The sequence below is a fragment of the Protopterus annectens genome, chromosome 5.part0 (assembly GCF_019279795.1).
Source record: "Protopterus annectens isolate FY-2018-M chromosome 5.part0, PAN1.0, whole genome shotgun sequence".
In the NCBI taxonomy this organism is placed as follows: Eukaryota; Metazoa; Chordata; order Ceratodontiformes; family Protopteridae; genus Protopterus; species Protopterus annectens.
Genome location: NC_056735.1, coordinates 166,049,647 through 166,077,041, shown reverse-complemented (window position 1 = coordinate 166,077,041; position 27,395 = coordinate 166,049,647).

Genomic DNA, 27,395 nt, shown 5'->3' with positions numbered 1-27,395 from the left:
AAATATAAAGTACTAGAAGTTGTATACAGAAATATAAGAGGTGGTGATATTAACAATAAACTGGACATTGCTGAGTATAAGTGGATAACCAGGTTAGATGCTGACAAATTCCCTGGCTTGAATAACATGGTAACTATAAAGCCCTATCTAGTTGAGAAACAAATGCAATATAATAGCAAAATGTGCCTCCAGCCGTCCTGTCAGAACATACCACTGCATTGCTCTACATAAAAATAAATGGATGGCATTTTCCATCTATCTTCAATATACTCATCTGAAGATAGCGCACACTATTCTGCATTTGCTATGCACCATGTAAATGGCCTTCCCTGATCTCACTGATGAAAGTGGTGGTACTAGAGTGGGTGGTGATGGGTAAACCAGTACACAGAACAGTAGACAGTAAGATGGGAGATGAGCAGTGTGGATTCAGATCAGGATGCATGACAAATGAGCTGATGGGTGCAGTGAGACAGGTAGTTGAGAAGCAGATAGGTATGAGGAAAGAGTCCAATTGGGCATTCCTAGACTTGGAAAAGGCATATGTCAAGGTCCCAGAAATGCTGGTTTGGGCACACCTGCAATGGTATGAAGTCCTAGAGACACTGGTAGAAGTAGAGGATGTTATGTACAATGACTCAACTACAGAAAGTGCAAACAATGTTCAGACACAGAGGGGATCCCATTGGGGGTTCTGTACATCAGGGTTCAGCTCTTAGCCTACTGCTGTTCATATTGGTGAAGGACTACATTAGCAGACAGGTCAGAGGGAAGATATCAACAAAGCTGACATATGCAGATGATGTGGCATTACAAGCAGACTCTGAACGTGAACATTAGCTTATGATAGGGGAATGTAAAACAAAGCTGAAGGCAAATGAGATGACACTGAGTACAGACGCTTTTCTTGACAGCAAGTGGGAAAATCAGAAGAATTAAAAACTAAGATAGAAAGGAGATTTGTGAAACAGTTTAACAGCTCAACAGTTCAAATATCTGGGAATGGTAACTGAGGAGAAAGAAAGTCTAAATAAGTAAGTTAAAGCTAGAACTAGAGAGTCTCCAGCCACCTGGAACAGATTGCCAGGGTTTAGGGTTAGGCTTAGAGTCATAGGAATGTGTCCAATCAGTTGGACATCATTAAGTGCAGAGACCCTACTCAACACTTGCGAGCATTTGGTGTGAGCAACATACACTTAGCTGAGTACTAAACTAGCGTCAGTGTGTGAACGACAGTGTCAAACCTACGCAAATGGTTTTACTCAATTTTTCTTTATTTTCATGTTAGAAACCCAGAGATTTAAGTCTTCGACTGCCAATGGAATGCATTATAATGGAACTTATAAACAAAGACATTGGCAGTCGTCAAACACTGGACCCTACCCAGTTTGGGTTTGTGAAGGGCCATTCTTGTCTCCTGAACCTGATTGACTTCTTCGAATCAGTCTCCAGAGCCATGGACGAGGGTAAGGTGGTCCACACAGCCTATCTGGACCTTGCCAAAGCCTTCGACACCATACCCCACTCTGGAATCATAGATCAACTTACTAAGCTGGGCATTAATCCCTACGTCACTTGATGGGTTACCAACTGGCTTACTGACAGAACCCACACTGTAAAAGTAGCCGTCTCCAAATCCAGCTCAAAACAAGTGACAAGTGGAGTACCTCAGGGTTCAGTACTACTACTCTACTTCTCTGACGTACAGGGCAACACTAAGGGACTCTGGCTAACAAAGTTTGCAGTTGACTGCAAACTGGGAGCCATTATTGAATCCCCAAATGATGTGGATATTCTACAAAAGGGCCTTACAGAAACAGACGCTTGGTGCCAGAGCCATGGGCTCAAGCTCAGTGCCAAGAAATGTATAGTTATCCCTTTTGGGAAAAACCAAATACCCATGAATTACCACATAGGTGGCAGTACAAACACTGAAAGTGTGATAAGAGACTTAGGGACACAGGTGGACAGTGGTCTCACCTTTGATAACCACATCGCCACAACAGTCAGGAAATCTTTCTATGTGGCACATCTCATAATTAAGGGCTTTACATCCAGAAAATGGAAGTCATTGTCCCACTATACTCATCCCTCATTAGACCCATTATATAATACAATGCCCTGTTTGGTATGTACCTCTGAAGACATCTGCAACAACTGAAAAGGCCGCCCGCAAAAATACCTCAATAAATGAATCACAGGCCTAAAGCAGGTGCCCTGTGCTGACCATCTAAAAAAACTCCAGCTATACTCTGTCACATATCATCTACTCAGACGTGATCTCTGCTTAACATACAAGGCCATGTCAAACTCAGAGCTGTTGGACATGCTACACTTAAAGAAATCCCAATCCCTCAGAGCCACACGCTCCAGGGATCTAAACCTAGTCATCACAATGAACAAAACATGTTGGAGGGATAGGTTCCTGACCCAGAGACTCTCCATACTCTGGAATTGACTGGTCATACATGTTAAGCAGAGTGCCTCTTTGGCCCTCTTCAAAAGGAACCTTGACGATTGGATTAGAAAATTCACCCCGGGGATCACATCAGTTGCCCCGCTAGACAGGGGTCCAGGGAAGTAAATATTCTGGGAAGAAATAGCCAAGAAATTGTTATGGCTAGGCTTGTATAGGCCCTAGGGCTGATTGCCTAGTACCAACCTAAGAAACCTATAATATAAGTACTTTTCAATACTGTATAATATAGGTATATTTAAATATATCTTCATATATACACTTAAAATTTAATGTGCATAGCATTTTTTCATTTTTTAATATGTTTTATTGTTTATTTTATATGTTTCATATAGTAACTATATGACAAATTTTATTTGTTGGCTGTGCATGTGCTATGGTCTAGAAGGTATATAATGAGATGTATTTTAAAATCTGATGTTGATAACTGAGGAAGGGTGAATCCCGAAAGCTTTTGTCTTGGTAATAAATTAAGCGTTTCTACTATTGTGGACTTTGTTTTTCAAATTTCAAAAATCTTCACATGAAAAGCCAACAAAATCAGAAAGAAAATTGCAGTAGAATCCAGTTATCAAAACTCAATCATATATTCAAACATAACTTGTCTGAAGAGGGGTAGTGTTATGTGTTTCTCTAAGATAAGGAGTGTGGTTGGGTTTAAGGTTAGCATGCATTAGTATAGGGTGGTCCTTCCTTGGCCATAGACCATCTCCACTTAATTTCGATATCCTACTGTTTTAATAGGTTCATAGGTGTGTACTAGGTTAATGGCCCTGGAGCCTTTACGAGCCTAGCCCATAGAAGTGCCCTGGCATTGTGCCGCCTATCGTTAGCTCCCAGTGCCTCTATCAAGTAAAGCCACTGGAATGTTCCCTGGGGTGAACTTTCTATTTCCCATCCACTCATCAAGATTTCTCTTGAAGAGGGCCAGTGAGGTGCTCTGCTTGACATGTATGGGAAGTCTATTCCAGAGCATGGGCAGTCCCTGAGTTATAAACCTGCCCCTCTAGCATGTTCTGTTGATTGTGGTAATGAGGTTGAGGTCTCTGGAGCATGTGGTGTGGAGGGATTTGGATTTCTTTAGATGTGGCATTTCTAACAGAGCTAGGTCAGACATGGCTTTGTAAGTCAAGCAGAGATCACCTCTTAGTAGACAATATGAGACAGAGAATAGCTGGAGTTTTTGAGTCTGTCCATGTAAGACATGTGTTTAAGGCCTAGGATCCTCTTTGTGAGCTACTTTTGTTGCTTTTCCAGCTGTTGCATGTGTCTAGTGAGGTACATGCCAAATGGGGCATTATACTAGATGATTGGCCTAATGAGGGAAGAGTAGAGAGAGATGATGACCTCTTTTTTCCTGGATGCAAAACCCTTGGTAATGAGATGTGCCACGTAGAATGACTTTCTGACCACAGTGGAAATGTGGTGGTTAAAGGTGAGGTGGCTGTCAACCTAGGTGCCCAGATCTCTTATGGCCCCTTCAGTGTTCAGTGGGCTCCCATCAACGTGGTAATTTATGGGAACTGAGTCTTTTCTAAAGGGGATGATAATGCATTTTTTGGCATTAAGCTTCAAGCCATGGTTCTGACACCAGTCACTGTAGGATGTCTGCATCACTTGGGAAGTTGATAATGACTTCTAGCTTGCAGTGATCAGTGAACTTGGTCAGCCAGAGTCCTCCTGTGTTGCCCTGGACTTCTGAGAAGTAGATGCCAAACAGGACAGGGCCCAGGACTGAGCCCTGTTTGACTCCAGTCATGACTGGTCAACAGTTTGACTAGAAATCTACAACTTTTACTCTGTGGGTCCTGTCTGTGAGCCAGTTTGCAACCCACCCAGTGATGTAAGGATTGATGCCTAGTTTTGTGAGTTTATCAATGATACCTGAGTGGGGAATGGTATGAAAGGCCTTAGCAGATGAACAGTCATGGCACAGGTCTATGAGTGTGCCCTTCACATGCAAGCATGTTTATGTTTTATTTATGACATGATAAAACAGTACTGAAAACTGCACAATTTCTCAGTTGGCTGGTGTAGGATTAGAACCCACAAGCAGTGACTACAGGAGTATTGAACATTTTATTTTAAAAAAATAAATTATCAGAGCACCATCTTCTGTTACACTTTATTGATTTAATCTTGCATTTACACATATGGATAGCTGTGTAAGACTTCTATTAACTTACATGTTAACCCTATTCATTTATTGACTGCAATCTACAGCATATTTCAGACAATGAGCAGACCACAACATTGACTCTTAATCTGGGTATTCCACAACATTTATTTATGACATGCCAAAACAATATTGAATACTGCACAATTTCTCATTTGGCTGGTGTGGGATTAGAACCCACAAGCAGTGACTATAGGAATACTGAACATTTTATTAAAAAATAAATTATCTGAACACTGTCTTCTTTTACACTTTATTGATTCATGTTATTTCAGATCTTGCATTTACACACATGGATAGCTGTCTAGGACTTCAGACAATGAGCAGACCACAATATTGACTCTTAATCTGGGTATTCCACAACATTAACTAATGGTTGGAAGCTATGCTACACAGTACTGTATGCTTACTTGCTTTAACTTGCTTTACCAGTTCAGATATGCACTGAAACATTAATGAAAGTCTATGATGTCCCAGGTATTTCATACATGACTGTTAAGACTGCAATATCTATATTTACTTTATTTTATTATTAAGTTATGCATTAATTTATTACTTTATTGATTTTCTTACATACCGTGAACTTGCCTCAATCTGGCCAAATGCCTTGCATGGGACTGGATGTTGCAAGCCCTCTCTTCTGCAGCTGTGGTAAGAGAAATAAACCATTATGCATACCAGTTTTGTAAAGATTCAGCTTGTATATATATATATATATATATATATATATATATATATATATATATATATACACATATATATATAAACTACTAAAAACATACATACATATCTGTGGGGTGTTCCCATCCCATGCTTATTGGATCCAGATATCTAACGTTCCCCCTCTTCCTTCGATAGAGGTCATCATAATGTTGACAACACTGCTCACCAGTGCGAGGGATACCAGTTGCACTAGTCAGGTCCCACATTCTGAGCCCTGATAGTTGCCCTGCAGCAGCCAGAATCCATAGCAGTCTACCTGGAGTCCAGTGAAAACACTAGACTCCTGCATACCCCACCACTGTGCCCTAAAGTGCACACCTTCCCCCCACACAGCAGCCATACACACAGTCAAGATCAGGCTCGAAGGAATAATGTGAAATTTCACCCTATTGTCCTTTTAATAGGCTGCATTCCCATCATTGCACACCATGGTGTAACTTTCAAAAACATGCGGCTTCACTTAGCATCATGCAAACTCACACAACTCATGCTTAGCAAACACAAAAAGAACGTTGACCATGTTTAAGTGATTCTTAGCATCTCGCACCTTTTCTAAATTTAGCAATTATTGAATTTAAAGTCAACCGATGCTTCAGTCACCTGACACAGTTTCACAGCAGTATATGTAAAAGGTATTACTGCCCAGGGCCTACTACACTGTAGGTCATGACTCAACCTATCTAGCCACTGGGATAGTGAAGGGAACTCATACATCTTCAGATATATTGTGAAGGTGCCTGTAAGCTGCTAAGCACCGCAGAAGTACAACAATTAAATGCATCCGGTTTCTATTTTTAGCTGTCTAGAATATGTCTAATGCATAAGTGCGCAGCACTAAGCATAGCTAAGTAGCGTGGCACATCGCGCAACAAGCACATAAAACATAAAAAGAAAAAATAGAAACTGAATGCATCCGATTTATGTTTTTAAATGTCTGACGCAAGTCTGATGCTTGATTGTGCAGAACTAAGCATAGCTAAATAAAGCAGTGCATTGCATAAATAAGCACATAAAGGTAAAAAAAATTTAAGTAAATCCAACTTAGTGGAAATAAAATGTCTTGTACACATTCCAGCCAAGGTTAACAGGCTGAAATCATGTGGGTGTGCCATCAGTCTTAAACAGATTCAATATCCAAGTTGTTCTGACCTCGCTTAAGCATGCACCACAATTAATATGCATGGCACCGTGCCAAGGGGGGATCGTGGCCATGTACACAGATACATTCCATGTAGGTTCTATAAGGAGCTTACACAGACTTTATTGAATCCTGGGGAGAGGTAATTAAATCCTTATTTAATAATATTGCAAATATCTCTATTCTCAAGGATGTCCAAAGGATCTTAAAAATTTATTGGACCAACAGATTCCAAGAAGGAGCTTTAAACTAATTTAATGAACGCTCAACTTCTGAATGTTAACTCACATTAACTTTAATAGTTCATTAGAGTTTTGACTTGGTTTAATTAATCTTACAGGTCTTTTAATAATTATTATTGCACATCCATTTATTAATTATGATTTATTTTATTACCCTTAAAATGAGTATTTTCTGAGCTGAAATATGAAATATGAAATTATCTTCTAATTAATTGTATTGCCGTTATAGATTCATATTTCATATATGACATTTGAACTTAATGTCTGAGTTTTTTCTTAAAACTTTGATTGATTGATCAACTGATTCATTGAAACTTAATAGGTACAAGGTCCAGTCAATGAAAAGTCAGGTGTAAAGCTGAAATTAATTGTAGGATCACAGTATAATCAAGACTGAAACAGTCCAATAAAATTCAGGGCATCCCATGTCCAGATCATTGGGACATTCATTGGAGAGGACAAACCAAGACAAATATCTTGCAGACTCCCCATACTGTGAAGTAGAAAAGGCCTTCCTGGTAGTTAAGCAAGTTGGACTATACAGCTTTCTTAAAACTAGAAAAGCATGACTGGATGATTTGATGCATCAGGGTTCTCATTAGGTGCAAACCTTGCCTTTTTTAAGATCTCAGAAAGTATATTAAACAACAAGCTTTCAAAATAAATTTTTCATCATTCCCAACATCTTCTGTCTCTGTTCCATTCTATATTCTTGCCATCAAAACACATGAGCAAGGACAGATTCCTTTCATAACTGAGAGGGACTTGGGAGAATGTCTCAGTGTGCTCATCACTGACCCAGATATAAAACTTATCACTGGCCCAGATATAAAACTCATCAATGACCCAGGTATAAAACTCATCACTGGTCCAGATACAACTCACGACTGACCCAGATGTAAAACTAATCAGTGGCCCAGATATAAAACTTATCAATAACCCAGATATAAAAAAATCCCAGAGTCAGTGACTTTTGATAATTAAGTAAGATGTCAATGATAAAGTCTGGGAATTCTTGTAGAGGTATACTTGCATACCCTGCCTCTGAAGACATAAGCAAATGAGCCGCCACTGTAATTTAAATTCCAGTTGCAAAAGAAATAGCTATCCTCCTCTTATCAATATCCCACCGTGTATGTCACTGCATGACATGGAACTTTAATGGAATCGTGACATGAGGGCCAGAGTTTGTATCAAACCAGGCTACTAAAATGAATGCCAGGCCAGGTTTTTACAGCATGACTGATATTACACCAGGCATGTTGTAAACTGACTGGCATTCATTAGCAGTGCAGTAATAGAGGGTCTTCAGAATGTAGGCCCTTCTATCAACTGATGAGGGTACATTAGCTCTCTAGGTTTCTTAAATAAATAAAAATATCTCCAGTTTGGCACAATTTCCCCTTGCAGCGGTGACTGGTAACCTAACTTGAATACAGTTGTCTCAGACCACAAGTGACACCACAGGTTTGTGAGTGTGCACTTCACATGCAAGCATGTTTATGTTTTATTTATGACATGGTAAAACAATATTGAAAACTGCATAATTTCTCAGTTGGCTGGTGTGCGATTATGGTATGGCCAGTTGTTAAGAAAGAAGAATAAGTGATGAGAGAGAATACAATGTGTTGAATAAGCTAAGAGCGGGCATACATAACCCATCCAGCAGAGAAAAGTATCAGGCAAACAGTGAGCTCAGTAAAAAAACAAATTTAGATAGCAAATGACAAATTCTAAATTTAAAGATAAAATAATTATATAAAAGTGTGTGGTTTTAACACATAAATTGCATGATATCAGAACTTAAAATTAAACCAATCACATAATTTAATGTCAGAGAAAACAAGAAATAATACTGTTTAGAAATAGGGTAGGGTTACGCAGTATAAACTTTCTATTACCATACCAAATGTTGCTGAAACAAGCATCTCAAACAATACAGTAGTAGACGGTGATGTAACTTCCTAATAAATGACTGACTGTAGTCTTAGGCAAAGAATTATACTTAGGCTCTTTTGGTTCAACAGTTTTCAATACAATTAATATACCAACACAACAAATGATGTCAGTTCATTTAGATGTAAAAACAGTAAAAGTACTTAAGCTACATACCTCGTAAGTGGAAAATTGACTATGTTATTTAAAATAAGTAACACATGAAGTTCTTCTGAAGACATACAAATTACCAGTTCAATATATCAATAAAGGGAACATGACAAGTCTCCAGTAGTAATTTGTGTAACTGCCAATACTACGAAATATTTATGCTGAAAACAACTTTCATCGAACTATAAATTTGACCTTTCCCTTCCGTTGTATGACTAAAGAGTTAGTATATATAAGTTTAAAGGGTGTGTAGGGAATTCCCCTACATGATCGCAAAGGAAAGTGTTTTTCAGACTGACCATTTCAGAGTATTGGGACTTGCAGTAAAAGGATTCACAGTCATCATGAATTCCAAATACAATATGGCTACATATCATATAATTCCAGCATTCACAGAACTGACAAACAGTTCATTGACGGTTCATTGTATCCCACAGTTCATTTAGCCAGATGAATGCTGAAATCATAAAGTTTAAATGACGTGAACAGCAACTATTTCAATGTAACTTCTAAACTCAAAAATGGATTGAACTTCCAATCCAGTAAGAGACTACAACACCTAGTATTTTACCTCCCACTTTCTTTACTTACTCTTGACATCTTAGTTTCTCACTTCAGATCTGTATTTCATACCTCTTACTATATTCACATTTTCTCTCCTTCTTGGGACACAGATCATTCCCATTCAGTTTCAATATCCTAACATTTTAATGGTCGTCTAATTTACCCTATGTGTACAGTACTGTTATTGCATTTAACTATAATTTCTTGTCAGCTACTTATTTATATAAAATATAGTATAAATGATATAACTCTTGACAATTTTTTCTTTGTGTTTATAATGTTACTGTATCTTTTGATTGAAGATGGAATTACTTGTATGTTTCTGTTTGTTCCTGTGCATTCGATACTTTTTTATAGCGTACTCTTATATTACAGGTCTTCTCTTCAGGCCTGTCCTGAAAATGGGAGAAACTCCTCGATCAACACATTTTACTGAAAAGTAATTTAAATTTAGCATTGAGGGGTTTAATAGAATGACTCCATTTTTCCATCACTGTTCTGATGTAAATCAAACTACTGCCAAATATCAAAAACCAGTTTAATGATGTGAAAAATATACAATGTAATCCAAGCTCATAGGAAATTAAATTGTTAGGAATACAAGATCTACAAATGGCTTAAAGTTCCTCAGTTGTGCAATTATCACCAAAAGAATATATATATATATATATATATATATATATATATATATATATATATATATATATATATATATAGTGAACAGAATATGATGCACAAATCTAATGATACACAAATCTAATGATTCGTGTAGATCAACAATAGTTGTCTCCATCAATTTTATTACTTGCAAGTAATCCAGCTGGCCAAAAAAGTGAAAACATCATCAGATCAGCTCCACAAAAAAGTTGAATAAGCATGACAACAGTAAGGAAACAAAATGTTGCAGCTATAGTGGAACTCCTGGTATGTGGTACTCAGTGACAATTGGCAGGGCCGTTAGCATCCAAAATGGGCCACAAACAAAAGCAATATCAAGCAGCTCATAAGCAGGAACTTACTACAAATAACCAGCATTAAACTCCAGAAAAAATGCTTTCTCGGGAAGAATTAGAATCAGTAAATGAAAAAAAAAGGCAATTTGGAAGGAGAAAAACATTGAAACTGTTGTTAAAACCTCTTCAGGTCAGCTTTATTCATGTAGGCACAATACAATAAAGCTGACCTGAAGAGGGTTTAACAACAGCATCAGTGGTTTTCTCCTTCCAAATTGCCTTTTTTCATTTACTGGTGATAGATTTGGCAATTTTTCTTCTTTTAGTTTAAGAATCAGAATCACTTTTAAGCAGTGAAACTGTAATAGTAGACAGGAATTCATGTTGTTAATATTTGTGTAGCATAAACCCTCGACTGACCACACAAAACTGCAGAATCCAAAATGCTACAACCACTGCCTTGCTTTACACCCAGAAGGAATGGAAGACAATTAATAAATGCCATATATTTATGATTGAGTTATATAAAGAATTTATTACCTCAAACAGCCCTAAGACAATAGACATTGTGTCCAAACCCTAGACTCTACTACTGAGGTTAGACAGCAAACAACGATAGCATTAGACCAGCTTATGACTGATTTCATTTTTAATAAGAAAATATGTACACAATGGTTTACTATTATTATGTCACCTTGCAGGTGATCAAATCAATCTGTGCGATGTCCTACATCCTGAATGAAGAGAATGTCAAACACCAACATTTTTGACTGTTCTGCCTTGTTCCCCCCCCCCCTTCTGGACCCATGGTAACTCTTGTTTCTGGGTCCAGAAAAGTTGGGAGTTTTGATGTTCGTTATTTGTGTCAGATATCCCGGAATTTGGCATTCTGACTTTTGAAGAGGTTCATAGACCATAATCCTATTCAACTGCCTGTAAATCGACATAATGGTAGCAAACTGTACACAACATATTACATTCAGTTATGTGGTAGTTCTGTAATTCAGAGATCCAATTGTTTCTGGCACCAAAGATACAGACAGTGATGGCGTTATACATTTACATTATGATTAGATACTTTCACAAGAAAAACTAAACTATTAGAAATTATGCACAGTATAATAACATGAAGGTGTGTCAGTGCTGTGCACTTAGGGCTGGACATCACTGCTGCAACAGGTCAGAACACCCTTACCCTTTGCTTCAGTCTGTCCCTTTTGTGATCTTATAGTTATTACATGGCTTAATTTCTCCAGGTCTTTTGCATTTCTAATACCATGACAAGAACTGACCGCATTCTTAAATCAGGATAAGATTTAAGTCCATGAAATTAATATTATTTCAGTTTTTGATGTTAACCAAAACTGCTCTTCTTAGCACCCACAATGTGCCCAAAACTGACTCCTTCTGTAGTAAATATGGAGTTGCATGTATTGGTAGTATATCTAACTACAACTGTAAATTCTTTTTTATTAGACCTGTTGTGTCTACTGCTATAGAAACTGTCTGGCTATCTTTCTTCCACATTGCTCTCATTTCTGCTTGCAAATCCTAGTATTTTATGACTTTATGTCTGTCTCTGTTTGCAAGACATTGTAATCAATGGATGTAACAATTTCAATGATCAATTTTACTTTTGTCTTTTTTCATGGGCTTCTATATCTGTTTTTTCTCACATCTATATTTTGAACTGTTGGTAATGGATGATCCCATGTGACATATCTTCATCATTCTCTACGATGCTTTCTGGTTCTTGTTTCCAATGCTTCTCAGTTATTTCTGTATTATAGTATTTTCATAATCTCCAATGCAATAATCTTGATAAATTATAGTGCCTTTCAGTATACAGTCCCTCTGTCATGAGTGCATCACACCCAGCAACAAGATGCGTGACTGTTGCCAGATCTATTTTACAAAATCTGCATTTGTCAATTTCTCCCACATATTCAATGGATTTTGTAAGCCAACATGACATAGTCCACTATCCCAGGCCACAATTATTAGCCTTTCAGCTTTTAGTTTCATTTCACCTCTCTAACTATTTCTGCATCAGATGGTCAAGTCAACATGAGGTTGTTCTAGGAGATCTCTGTTCTTGCCACTATATTTATGGATTTTCCAATTTTCTTTCCTTCTCATCTGATCCTTTTTCTTATATTATTTCTTTTGTTTTTGGCACACTCAGTTGCTATCTGATTTTTGTCTTGTGGTTTGATTTTATTTCCCACTTCACACCAACATGCTTTTGTTAAACTAAGCAAGGAAGCCATCTTAGACTTCATTTCCTTGTGTTATAAAACTTTCAGTATGTTTTGATCTGGTGAGGTCAGCAGGTATCTATGCAGCCCCACAATTACAGATCTATACATCTAATCAATTTCATGGAGACCCATGTATACTTCAGAGCAAGGAATATGTCATCTTCAATTGATTTGCGCAAATCATTTTCTTGTTTTCCTGTCCAACTGATACAATACTTTTTGGGAACAGCCAGTCACCTCAAAACTGAAAGTTAGAGCAGGAAGCGCAAACTGGTTTATAGCTTGAACTTTATTTTGAGATGTTAAAGCAGTTTTCAATATTAGTTTTAGTCTTCTGAAGCATTCTTTATTGAGTTTTATTCTCATTTGTTCATATTATATTGTCATTCTTTTATCTATTCGCAAATGTGTGTACACTCCTTCCTGATCAAGTTCTTTTATATCACATTCCTGTCCCATAGTAATATTTTCTTGGTGCTACAGCTTTCCTGTCTTAACTGTTGCTTTTGCTCATCTGTCAAGACAAGATGACATTCTTATATCATCTGAGAAAGTTTTAACTATTTTTTGTTGTGCATTCAACTCCTTATCTGATTAACTAAACAGTTTTAGTCATCCACAAATAGTAGGTCAGATGTTTTTAAACAAGGTAGGTTTCTGTGAACCATATTGTAACCATAGCTTAATCGGTTTGGTAAATAGCTTAATGGGTTAAGGGCAAGACAAAACAGCAGTGGTGACAGAGAATCACCCTGGAATACCCTCATTTGATTTTTTTATCCTTGGGATAATAATTTGCCTTTTGTCATTACTCAGCTGCAAAGTGATTTGCCACTGTTTTATGGTCACTCCAATGCAATTGATCAATGTGGGGTGTGTCTTATATATTTGCAATCATTCCTTTATCCTTAAATGTGGAATGCATTCAAATGCTTTTTTGTAATCTATCCATGCCATACTTAGATTCTTCCCCCTTTTTACAATTCTCCATTATGGCTTTATTTAGCAACAAATGATCCTTTGTTCCATATGACTTTCTTTTATTGACCTTTTGTTCAATTGCCATAATAGGATTTTTTTCTAAATTACTATAAACTCTGTCTGCATCAATTCCAATATATAGCTTGCATACTGCAGGAAAAGAAGTATGTGTATGTGGTCTATAGTTTTTAGATGGGCTTGCAGGTTCACTCTTAAGGAGAAGTATCGATTTGCCTGTTGTACCAGTTTGGGGTCTGTTCGGGAAGCTCATATAAGTAATTGTTACTCAGTTTCAAATCTCTGTGAATTTAACTTTGTCTCAATTTCTCTGGTCATTACTTTATCCCATTTCATATCCGCTACATTAGAGCTCCTTATGTTTTCTTTTAATTTTTCTATTCATTCAGCATTTTGTTATGTTCAGCAGGGTCTTCATAAATACTTCTCCAAAATGTGTCTATATTTTTTTTTCTTCTTTTTTGTGGTATTTCTATTCCTTTTGCTTTGTTTCCTAATTCTGTATAAAATATTTTTGGGTCATCCACAAATTGCATCCTTTACACTTTTCCTTTATATCTATATACCTTCTACGTTTTTTCCTGCCTGTACTGATATTTTTTGTTTTTATTAGTAATATTAAATGATAAATACTGTCCTTTGCCTTTATCACATCTATCTTTCTAAGTGTTTTTGATTATCGGTTCCATTTTCTAATTCTTTTTTACAGTAATACTTCTTGTCTTTATTGCTTTATAGTTTTCTCTATTTGATGCTTCCATTGTGCCTTTTCACTAACTCCCTTCCTTTCATTTGTTACTGCGTGTTTTTGTGGTAACATTTTATCCATTATTAGTTTAGCTGTACAGTAATATATTCCATTTATTTCTGTTATATCATGTGAATTTCTCTTAATAGTCCTGATTACTGTATCTGTTTTGTCAGTTTTCTAACATTTTGGGTTTTATTTCCTTTCTGAAATGCATTTTTCATCTATCTTAATGTCTGTATTCATCTCTATTAAATCAAGTAGGTCTTCTGTTAAATCATTTTTTTCTGCATTGAGCGTATCTTCTTTGCTCTCTATTTCCTGCAAGTAATCTACAGAAGGTTCCAGAAAACTTTTCTGTGACATAGCCTCTTCAATGCACCTTGTTTAATATGCTGCTCCTTCACATGGGAAGCCTTTGGTACATCACTCCTCAACTGGGAAACCAAATCAGTTTTGGGTAATACAAAAACAAAGTATAACATGTTAATTAATCCAACTCCTAACTTTTAATTGCTTAGCAGATTATTTTACTGAGTGTTTGTCTGTTATTATCTCTCACTGGAGTGCTCACATCAATAGTTCTTGTTTCATCTTAAAAAATGTGGATACTTTAAATAATAGCAAAGGATCCCTCATCCATGAAGATGCCAACTTTACCCATCTCTCCCCACCAAAAGACCAGTCACAATACCAGTCGATTGCCAGGCACCCAGTATTACTGCTGCACAGGTTAAAACAGCACTGTCCAAGATCAAGAATACAGCTTCTATGGGACCTGACAATATCCCTGGCTGTGTTCTACATGAACTACAGAGCGAACTGGCACCTCACCTGTGTGCCCTGTTCAATCACAGCCTCACCTCAGGCTTTGTCCCTACTGAATGGTGCACTGCCACAGTCATTCCACTTCACAAAGGAAGAGTGACTACAGACCCTGGGAACTATCGTCCCATTAGCCTGATGAGTCTGATATGCAAAGCTATGGAATGCATCATCATGGACTTAATAAACAAGGATATAGGGAATATTGAAACTCTGGATCCCACACAGTGTGGTTTTGTAAAGGGTAGATCATGTCTGCTCAACTCGATCAACTTCTTTGAGTCAGTCACCAGAGCTGTGGATGAAGGCAAGGTGGTTCATACAGCCTACCTTGATCTGCCCAAGGCCTTTGATACCATTTCCCATTCAGGAATCATAGAAAAACTCATTAAGCTAGGCATCAACCCCTATATGACTAGGTGATTTGCAAACTTGTTCACAGGTAGAACCCACAGTGTGAAAGTAGCTGACTCTAAGTCAGACTGCCAACCAGTCATGAGTGGAGTCCCACAGGGTTTGGTCCTGGGTCCTCTCCTGTTTGGTATCTACATCTCTGAAGTCCAGGCCAGCACAAAGGGACTCTGGCTGACAAATTTCACAGACGGTTGCTAGTTGGGAGCTATTATTAACTCCCCAAGTGATGTTGACATTCTACAGAAAGGCCTCACTGAGGCCAACGACTGGTGTCAGAACCATGGCCTTAGGCTCAATGCCAAAAAATGTGTTGTCATCTCCTTTGGGAAAAACCCAATTCCTATGAATTACCAAAATGATGGGAGTCCACTGAACACAAAAGGTGTCATAAGACATCTTGGAACACAGGTTGACAGCAACCTCTCTTTTGACCACCACATTGCCACTGTGGTCAGAAAGTCCATCTATGTGGCACATCTCATTACTAAGGGTTTTGTATCCAGGAAGAAAGAGGTCATTGTCTCCCTCTACTCTTCTCTCATTAGTCCAGTCATTGAGTACAATGCCCCATTTGGCATGTACTTCACTAAATACCTGCAACAACTGGAGAGGCTGCAAAAGTACCTCACAAAGAGGATCCTGGGCCTTAAACATTTGTCCTATGTGGACAGACTCAAAAAACTCCAACTATTCTCTGTCTCATATCACCTACTTAGAGGCGATCTCTGCTTGACTTACAAAGCCATGTCTGACCTAGCTCTGTTAGCAATGCTACATCTAAAGAAATCCCTGCACCACATGCTCCAGAGACCTCAACCTCATTACCACAATCAACAGAACATGCTGGAGGGACAGGTTCATAACCCAGAGACTGTCCATGCTATGGAATAGACTTCCCATACATGTCAAGCAGAGCACCTCACTGGCCCACTTCAAGAGAAATATTGATGAGTGGATAGGAAATAGAAAATTCACCTCAGGAATCACTCTGGTGGCTTTACTCGACAGAGGCACTGGGAACAAAGGTCGAGGGGCACGATGCCAGGGTAATCCTATGGGCTAGGCTTGTAAAGGCTCCAGGGCCATTAGCCTAGTACACACCTGTGAACCTATGAACCTATGCACAGTAAGTAAAACTAACAAATAAATGAATAAATAATAAAATAATGTAAATAACTGAAATCACAGCAACAGCATAAACTATCAGGTTTCTCACAGTACAGCAACAACTGCTACAAATAATTTCTTCATTTCATTCCTTTTCCAAAACCCACTTAACCTGACAGCTGGAACAAACCAAAGCAATCAGAAAGACAGAGAAACTGGTCTGGATAGGATACCAGTCCATTGCAGAATATTCATGAATACTCTCTCACATACCACATTCCACACCCATGGACAATTTGGAGGATTATCAATTTACCAACAAGTCTTTAAGATGTGGGAGAAAACATATGCAACCAGGGGAAAATCCATATAGACAGAAGATGAGAATACCAGTTCCACATAGAAGGCAGACTTACTAAGAATCTGTAGCATGTTTTCTTTACCCATAATGCCCCTTTCTCAGGGTTCCCTCTAAACTGTGAAGGTACCACTATGACCACCTAATGATTCCATGAAACAAATGTCTAACTTAACTGTAAGTCTAACTGACCTGATACAGATGCACACCTGGCAAGAAACTACATTCTGAATCTAAAATGTTATCTTAAGCCACCAATTTCAGATTTTTCTGCACTATCACAAAATAAAATTCAAATCTAAATAATAAATCTTTACTTATAAAATAAAATGCATTATGAAACTTACAAAAACAAAAATACTACTTTGCCACAAACAACTTCAAATGGGTATTTCTTTTTTTTTCCAGTACTTTTTTATTTCGATAATAAGATAATGAGTAATACATTCTTAAAGCAAATACTGGTAAACATATTAAAAATTGGTATTTCTATTATCTCTTACAAAAGCTGAAGCTTACTCACTTCTAAAAAAGAAAATAATGACCACACCGGCTATACCATGATATAGTTGCAATGATCCATGCTGGCCTTGTGGCAGAACAGGATGGAACCCTGACTACACTCCAGCTGACACTGGTTTAGGTAGTGACCCATGCACTGGAGGAACCAGTTAAGTGGGGAAAGGAGTGAGGAGTCAATACTTACTCGTCTCTGCTAAGGGGGAAGTTCAGGTACCTGTCACAGGGTACATCTCCAGATAGTGAATATCTGCTGGAGACCAAGGAACTAACAAGAGCTACCCACTCAAAGATGGGACAGGGACTTTAGCACGCTTTTGCGCGAATTAGCGCGAAGTTGCTTATAGAGCAGCATCGGGCAGTGCCATAAAGTTGCTCATAGAGCAGCATCGGGCAGCGCCGGTTAATCAAGTTTAAACTATTTCTGGCTCCGTAAAGTCTACTCTTCAATTTTTCCCTTAGAACTGCTCTACTTGCAATCTAAACAGCCTATACTCTAACTGAAAAGCTCAGCACTTGCTCCTAAAGCATTTTTTATACAGGTAAAGCACTCTTAAACAAAAGAAAGTACTTCATTCACCTAAATTCTGTTGAGTACCCATTTCCCTATAGGTCCTTTCTGACTCAGTTACACAGCAATCTTTTTCACTATTCTAGCATGTCGAAGCATCAGTTGCTGGCGTCCTCTCTTGTTCAGCTGGTGAATCTGGGAATCTTGAGGCAATGTTACAATTGCCTCATGTACACAGACAACCCTCTCCTCCTCCCAACAAATACAAATATATGTGAGAGATGCAACTATATAGCCAAACTGGAGGCTGAGCTCTCTCAATTCAGTACTGGCAAGACCAGTCAGGAGGAGAAGGTAACCACGCACACCACAAACCCAGTCTCACATAGAACTATCACAACTGCAAACCAAACACATAAACACACAAAAACATACTCGGAGGCGCTGATTAAAAATCTACCAAAACAACAGAGGCCTCCAAAGCAGACACCCAAGCAACCGCCACCTCAAGACATAGCACATGCAACACATAGTTCACAAAGTCAGTGTGCTAAACAGTCACAGCCCTTAAGGCCAAACAACATGCCAGACACACTTGTAATAGGTGACTCCATAGTCAGACACACTGACGTCCTGCTCACCAGACTGAACAAGGAAAAGGTCACAGTAAGCTGCCTGTCGGGAGCTAGAATCCGCCACATAACACAAGCACTCAGGTCACTCCACTGCAAGTACAAATATGACTCAGTCATTGTACATGCCGGTGTGAATGACCTGAGACATACCTCCCTGGACTACATGAAAAGAGACATAGAGGAGCTCTCTGATTATGTAGCCCAGGCCGGTATGACCCTGACCCTGAGCAGCATCTTACCCTCACCAAGAATGATGCCACAGTACAAAGACAAAATGATCAGTTTTAACAATTGGCTTAATTACTGGTATCATTCTAAGGGGATCCAATGTCTGTCTGCTTGGGATAACATGCTCGACAAGCCATGCTGCTTCGCAAGGGATGGCTTGCACCTGTCACCTATGGGCTTCCGGATATTGGCCAAGGCTCTTGCCACCCCCATAGTGCTTTTTTATGCAAGGCTCAAATGACAAACCTACCTCCCTAGAAAACACAAGTGGAAAAAAACTAAGGGTAATGCTGCTCAATGCCAGAAGTCTAAACCTCAAGATGCATGCCCTCGAAGCCCTCCTCAGTATGGAGAACATTGATGTCTGTGCAGTGACTGAAACCTGGTTCAAGGCTCCTGAGAGCACCCCAGCACTATCAGGTTTTACCTCATATCGTGCTTTCTGGCCCCAAAACTTGGACCGAACCACAAAAGGAGGGGGAGTATCCATATTCATCAAAGATACCCACATCTCCAGGTTAGTGGCAACACACGAAGCATCGGAGACCATCCAAGTGCAACTAACCATAGGCAAAACTGCCTTACAGTTTGTAGTATGCTACAGACCACCCTCTCAAACTCAGGAACCCCACACAGCCTTCCTGAAGACACTGGAGAGTATGAATGTCTCTCCAAATACCATCATATTGGGTGACTTCAACTACCCAAACACTGGGAACATTACTCAAGCCCCAACACCCTAGCCCAAAGGTTCCTAGAATTCATAAACTCAAATGCAATGGAACAACTAGTCACCATTCCCACAAGAGGAGACAATATACTAGACCTGATCATCACAAACATGGGGACAAAATGCTCCACACTGGAAGTATATCCCTCATTGGTAAGATCAGACCATAAATTAATCTCACTGGAAATCCACATCCTACCCCCAACCCCTGCACAAAAGACCACAGTGAAGAACTTCTCAAAAGCCAACTTCACACTTCTTAAGACTGAAGTGGTATCCTTCAAGGTCCCTGGGCCAGTGGAAACCACAACCCACACTGCTGAATCCTTTACAAATGCCTTCTACGGGCACCTTCAAGAATGCATGGATCATGCAATCCCAAACAAAACCAAGACCCATTCCCCCAAAGGCAGGCGCCAGGTATGGTGGACCCCAGCCATAAACAAACTTTACAACAGAAGGAGGAAGCTACTACATGACAGAGCAAAATCCCTAAAAGGGAAAGCATCTCTGATCAGTACTAGCAAAAAACTACAATCACTCATAAAATCATCCAAGGCCAACTTTGAGAGAAAAATCGCAAAAGACACAAAAGACAATCACAAGGCCTTCTTTAGCTATGTTAGAAACCTGGGTGAAAACTCCCAGATATGCTCAGAGTTAGTCCAAAATGACACAAAATACACTGAACCCACTGACATTGCCAACATTCTGGCAGACAGGTTCATTGCAAATTTCTCCTCCCCCTCCCCCCCAAAAGGAGAAATAACTATCCCAGCAGAGTGTAGCCTCCCTAACATCTCAGATGCCCAGGTGAGAGCCGCCCTCTCTAAAGCTAAAAACACAGCATCAATGGGACCGGACGGTGTCCCGGGCTGTGTGCTACATGAACTCCAAGAGGAACTAAACCCACACATAAGGCTGCTGTTTAATCTTAGCCTTACTACAGGAAATGTACCCAAAGAGTGGTGTACGGCAACAGTGGTCCCACTTCACAAAGGCGGTGCTTCTACAGACCCTGGAAATTACTGCCCCATAAGCTTGACGAGCCTGGTCTGCAAAGCTATGGAGAGGATCATTATGGAACTCATAAACAAAGACATTGGAGACCTACAGACATTGGATCCTACCCAATTTGGCTTTGTCAAGGGCAGATCCTGCCTTTTGAACTTGGTTGACTTTTTTGAAACAGTCACTAAGGCCATTGATGAGGGTAAGGCAGTTCACACAGCCTACCTTGACCTTGCAAAAGCCTTTGATACAATACCCCACTCGGGCATCACAGACAAACTCACCAGCTTAAATGTAAACCCATATGTCACGAGATGGGTTGCAAACTGGCCCAAGGACAGAACCCACAGGGTCAGAGTTGCTGGAGCTATGTCAGACTCCAAGCCAGTCACAAGCGGTGTCCCACAGGGCTCAGTCCTGGGACCCCTCTTGTTCGGCATTTATTTTTCCGAGTACAGGCAAACATAGAAGGATTGTGGCTGACAAAGTTCGCAGATGACTGCAAACTGGGCACCATAATTGATACTCCAGCGGACACAAACCTCCTTCAGAGAGGCCCCATAGAAATGGATAATTGGTGCCAGAGCCATGGCCTTAAGCTGAATGCCAAAAAATGTATAGTCATACCCTTTGGGAAAAACAAGGTACCCACAAATTACCACATAGGTGGTAATCCATTAAGTACGGAAGAGGTAATCAGGGACCTAGGGACCCAGGTTGACAGTAACCTCTCATTTGACTCTCACATTGCCAAAGTGGTTAGGAAGACCTTCTATATTGCCCACCTTATCATGAAGGGTTTCATATCTAGATCAAGAGAGGTCATTGTGCCCCTGTACTCTTCTCTTATCAAGCCAATGATTGAGTACAATGCCCCATTTGGGATGTATCTTACCCGACACCTGCAGCAGTTGGAAAGACCCCAAAAGTTCCTCACCAAGAGGATAAAGGGTCTTAAACATATGTCATATGCTGCCCGACTGCAAAAACTCCAGCTCTATTCAGTCGCATACCGCCTACTCAGAGGTGACCTGTGCCTGACGTACAAGGCCATGTCCAGTCCGGAATTAATGGACATGCTCCATCTCAGAAAATCCAAATCCATCAGAGCCACGAGAGCAAGAGACTTAAACCTCAACACAGAAATAAATAGGACGTGCTGGAGGGACAGATTCATAACCCAGAGGCTCCCTACACTCTGGAACAGAATCCCAATCCATGTTAGGCAGAGCCCCTCACTAACTCTATTCAAGAGAAATCTTGACGAGTGGATGGGAGATCGTAGGTTTACCCCGGGGGTCATCTCTGTGTCACTACTAGACAGAGGCACAGCAAACTAAACCCTAAATGGGAGTAGTATTCTCATCCTAAGGGGTGGTGAAAGCCACACACACTCTGGCTAGGCTTATAAATGCCCTAGGGCAGATAGCCTAGTACGAACCTATGAGCCTATGAACCTATGAGCCAAGTCACAGTGTTCAGGCAAAAGGATGTAAGGTGAGGGGGAGGGGAGAAACTGAATAATCCATGGTATGTGAGATAATGGCAGGATTTACTTCCTGCTGGCCAGAATGTTCTGCACTCAGTCTTCAACCTCTAGGCCAAACTAGAGCACAGTAGAATAAATCTCACCATAACCCAAACCCTGCTATTGACTCTTACTTAAACAGAGTTACACCCCATCACATCTTAATAAGTGAACATATTTTATATCTTACCGTGTGTACATATATTCATTTTATAAACACAATAAGACACTATAGTAGTCTGCATAAAATATATCTTAGGTATGATTAGGCACTCCAGATTGGTTGTCTTCCATGCAGCATCATGCATTCCACCAAAGCTGCTTCTAATGCATAACCCCTTGTGAGTTAGTTTGTATTTCCCTGTATAAAATGCCACAGGCATCTGTGATTTCTTTTTCATTTATACACAAGACAGCTTTCACTTTAGCAAAGAAATAATGAGTCATTTCAGAACAGTGTCTGTTGTTTAGTTGGCATGAACTTATGATTAATTTTTCCTTTAATAAAATACTTTTTTTGCACTTTATAAGCAGTATACTGTAAACAAAACATTTTATTATATACAGTATTCATTTCAGACTTGGATGCTACCTAGCCAACTCCAGTGGCCTAAAGGGATAAAGCCCTACCTAGGGCTCTAATGACTCAAATTCAATTTGGATCTCAGGTCATAATAAAGTTGGTTGATGCAGGCACAAAGCACCCCCATGGCTGCCCGAATGATGACCTCTGCACAGTTGTTTCTCAGTAGTTATCTGTATGTGTCACATCTAGTCTGACCTTATTAAATTTTCCATCAAGATTTGGCTTTTTAATGCAATTAATTTATTAGCAGCTTACAGAGGTTCTTTTTTGATAAACAGCTCACCAGAAATAGTATTTATTCAGGACCTTTAGTCTTATTTTTAGGTGATAAAGAATGAAGAGTAAGCATTTCAATAGCTTCCTTCCCCTCCCATACATATATCCATTCAAGTATATAAGAGAAGTTTCAAATCCCTTAATGCCATTAATCAAAGCTGCTAAAAATACAAAATGCTAATGTGTATGTGCTACACTGAAAATCCAAGACAGGTAATTGAAGCTGTACCATTTTGTTGCAAATAACAAGATTTAAAAATAACATATAGAGGCAGTAGTATGTACTTTATTGCAACCAGTTACTGAACAAATAAAGTCTATAGAACAATCCGGTAAGTGCTGCCAACATTTGTGTGAAGTATCCAATTTATTATGGGATAAAATTAACACTGGCTGTAAAAAAAGGAGGAAATCATAGCGGCAGCATTTTTATAAAATAGGCAGAGATATATCATTATGACTGAGTGCATTAAAATATAAAAGTAGTCATGTGGCATAAATATATTTCAGAAGAAATAACTTACATTTGTTGTTGTTGTTATTGTTATTATTATTGTTATTATTATTTGGAAATGTACATGTTGGTTAATGGGCAACTGTACCCAGCATGTAACTAAACATATACAATTCATTATTTCTTGAGCTTTCACACACACACTATTACGTTTATAATTTTTATGCCCTAAAAAGCCTAGTGAGGCTGCATTATTGACTCACTTTTCTTTTTCACTCTGCCCTTTTGTATTCCCACAATGCACTTGGCCTCTCCTTAGTATGACATCCCGTGGACTGCGTACTTTCAACCGTATTGTCTCTGCATTCATTTAAAGAGGCAGTACTGTGAATCAAACGGTGTCAGTGTTTCTTGTTCACGGATATATTCACTGACATATTGTTCACTGACATATTTAAATCTGCATTGAATTATGCCTCTACATTGTGTTCTATGGTACATTAAAAACTTCTGACAAATTAATTTAATTGTTGATGTTTGTTATTCCTTACAATTGTAGGTCTCAGTACCATCCTATATGATTCCATACAATATCTTGCTAAAGTGGGATGTTGCCTTTTATTCCCACAGTTTCCCTGATCAGTCATCTGAATCTAACAGTTTACCCTTCACAGGCCGGACTTAGCCAACTGCCATCATCTTTCTAGTATCAAGTCTGAGAAGGTGCGTACACATGCCACATATTGTGAGGCATCAGTCACAAAATATTGTGAGATTTCAGTTGTGAAAAAAACAAGGTAGGCAATAGGTTGTTAGTTGCTTTTTTTGTACTGTTTTATACTGTGTTAGCTATATTTTCATTGCTAGATAGTGTTCCATTACTGTAATTACATTCTTATTGAATTACTTAACTGTAAACTGCTTTTTCATACTGGGAGTTGTATTTTCTGTTTGCGAGTGCTCGATCTGTGCTTTTCTGTTCATTTTTTGTGAGGTTTCTATGTTCTAGTCAGCTAACAGAGTCTGGATAGAGGTGAGGGCTGCTGTTATCCAGGCCTGGTTGGTTTGCTTGTTGAGTTTTCTGTGTTTCTGACAGCCATCTTCTTCTGGTAGTATCTTGTCTTCGCTGTCAGTGAGAGTAAAAGGATTGCCTGACCTTCTCTAGCACAAGTGATTGGTTGAAAGAGCAAGGGCTAGCAGGATTGGGTAGTAATTCAAGCTTCTAGATTCTTCCATCTTTTCTGGTATCTTGTGTCTGCAGGGGGCTGTGCTTGTTTTTACCAGGCTAAGGAGTGGTGATTCATCACTGTTACAAATCAGAAAATCCCTGAGGTTCCAATAGCAGAATATTTTTTTCTTACATTTATTTCATTGAATTGTTCTTTTTAAAGCTTATAGTTGTGCTGTACAGCTAATCTACTATCTTTTGCACTGTTATAAAGCTTTTTTACTGTTTCACTGCATTTTGTACTGTTTTAACTATATTTTCATTGCTAGATAGTGTTCCGTTACTGTAATTGCATTTCTATTGAATTACTTAACTGTAAACTGCTTTTTCATACAGAGAGTTGTATTTGCTGTTTTTGAATGCTCTATCTGTGCTTTTCTGTGCATGTTTTGTGAGGTTTCTATGTAGTAGTCAAGTAGCATAGTTTGGATAGAGGCCTGCTGTTATGCAGGCCTGGTTGCTTGACTTGTTGAGTTTCCTGTGTTTCTGACAGTAATCTTCTGCTGGTAGTGTCTTGTCTTCACTGTTAGTGAGAGTTACAGGGGTTACCTGACCTTTTCTAGCATGAGTAATTGGTTGAAAGAGCAGGGCTCGCAGGATTGGGTAGTAATTCGAGCTTCTAGATTCTTCCATCTTTTTCTGGTATTTATACCCTGTGTTTGCAGGGTGTTGCATTTGTTTGCTCGTTGTGCACTGCCGCTGTGCTGTTTTAACACATTGCGAGGTATCGCAGTTGCATTTTTTTTCCCTTACCAGCACTCCTGTATAACTGACGCCCTCCCTTGCAACTACTGTAATTTTATCCAACCCTACTTACACCTATATGTACTGTATTCTGATACTACCCACTCAACCATCCTTTACCTCTCTTCCACAGATTCTGACAAGCATGGACGGGCAATTTCATGTGGTTTCTATTGCTAGTCTTGTTGATTTGGCCATCCTGAGACAGTGTAGCAACTCCCTCATGTACACGGACAACCCTCTTCTTCTACCATCTAGGAACACAATATGTGAGAGATGCAATTAAATTAAGAACCTAGAATCTTTACTGTCTCAATCACAAGCCAGTACATCTGGCACGGAGAAGGTTGTCTGCACACACATCACAAGCACCACACCTTTAATACCACTCACACCTGTGCAATACATTCCTACATATATGGAGGTTCTCAACAAAAACATACCTAAACAAACGAGACCTCTGTGGCAAATGCGCACACACACATCACAACCTACCACACCAAGCACCACACATAGTACTATGTCTGTGTCACACAGCCTCTAAGGCCCAGCCACAAACCCAACATACTAGTCATAGGAGACAATATCATGAGACACACAGATGAGCCCCTCATCAGGCTAAACAAGGGAAAAATAATGGTAAGTTGCTTGTCAGCTGCTAGAATCCGCCATATCACTCATGCACTCAGGTTTCTCAACAACAGGTACTGTTATGACTCTGTCGTAGTCCATGTTGGTGTGAATGACTTGAGATGTACATCTCTGGACAATATGAAGAGAGATATGATAGAGCTTGCTGAATATGTGTCCCAGGCAGGTATGTCCCCAGCCTTAAGCAGCATCCTACCATCACCCAGAATGACACCTCAGTACAAACAGAAAATGATTGACTTTAATAACTGGCTTAGTTTCTGGTGCCATTCCAAGGAGATCCAGTAACCAGACAGGGTGGGAGGACATGATTGGCAGACCATGATGCTTTACAAGAGATGGCCTTCATCTGTCTCCCCTGGGCTTCAGGCTTCTGGCAAAGGCTCTTGCCTCCCCCATAGTGCCTTTTTTAGGCAAAGTCATGAGGACAAAATTCCCAACGTGAAAAATTCTTCTAAGCAACATTTAAAGGTCATGCTGCTAAATGCTAGGAGTCTTAACATGAAACTGCACTCATTGCAAGCATTCCTTACCCTGGAAGATGCTGACATTTGTGCAGTCACTGAAACCTAGTTCAAAGTTGCAGAGAGCGCACCAGCCTTACCGGGGTTACTTGTTCTACCATACATTCAGACCCCAAACAGAGGGTTACAAAGCCAAAGGAGGTAGAGTTTCAATATTTATCAAAGACATACACACCTCCAGGCTGGCAAACTGTATGAAGCACAGGAGACAATCCAGGTGCAGTTAACTATTGACAAAACACCTATTCAAATCATAGCTAGCTACAGACACCCAACCATGACTCAGGACAGGAGGACCACTCCACCTATCTGGTCTTACTTGAATCCATCAAGATTCAACCCTCTACCCTGATCCTGGGCAATTTTAACTACCCAACCATAGAGTGGAAGACCTATTTTGGCTCAAACATGAATGCTCAGAGATTCTTCGACTTTGGCAATGCCAATGCATTGGATCAGATGGTCAACACCCCCACAAGAGGTGAAAATATCCTGAACCTGGTATTAACCAACATGAGTAACCACAATAGCACCCCTACAGTGTCATCTTCATTGGTAAGATTCGACCATAAAGCAATCACGTTTGAAGTCACCCCCCTCCCCCACCAAGGTGAACAAAAAAACTTTTCCAAAGCTGACTACAAAGTCCTGAGAGCAAGTATAAGCAGCTTCACAGCCAC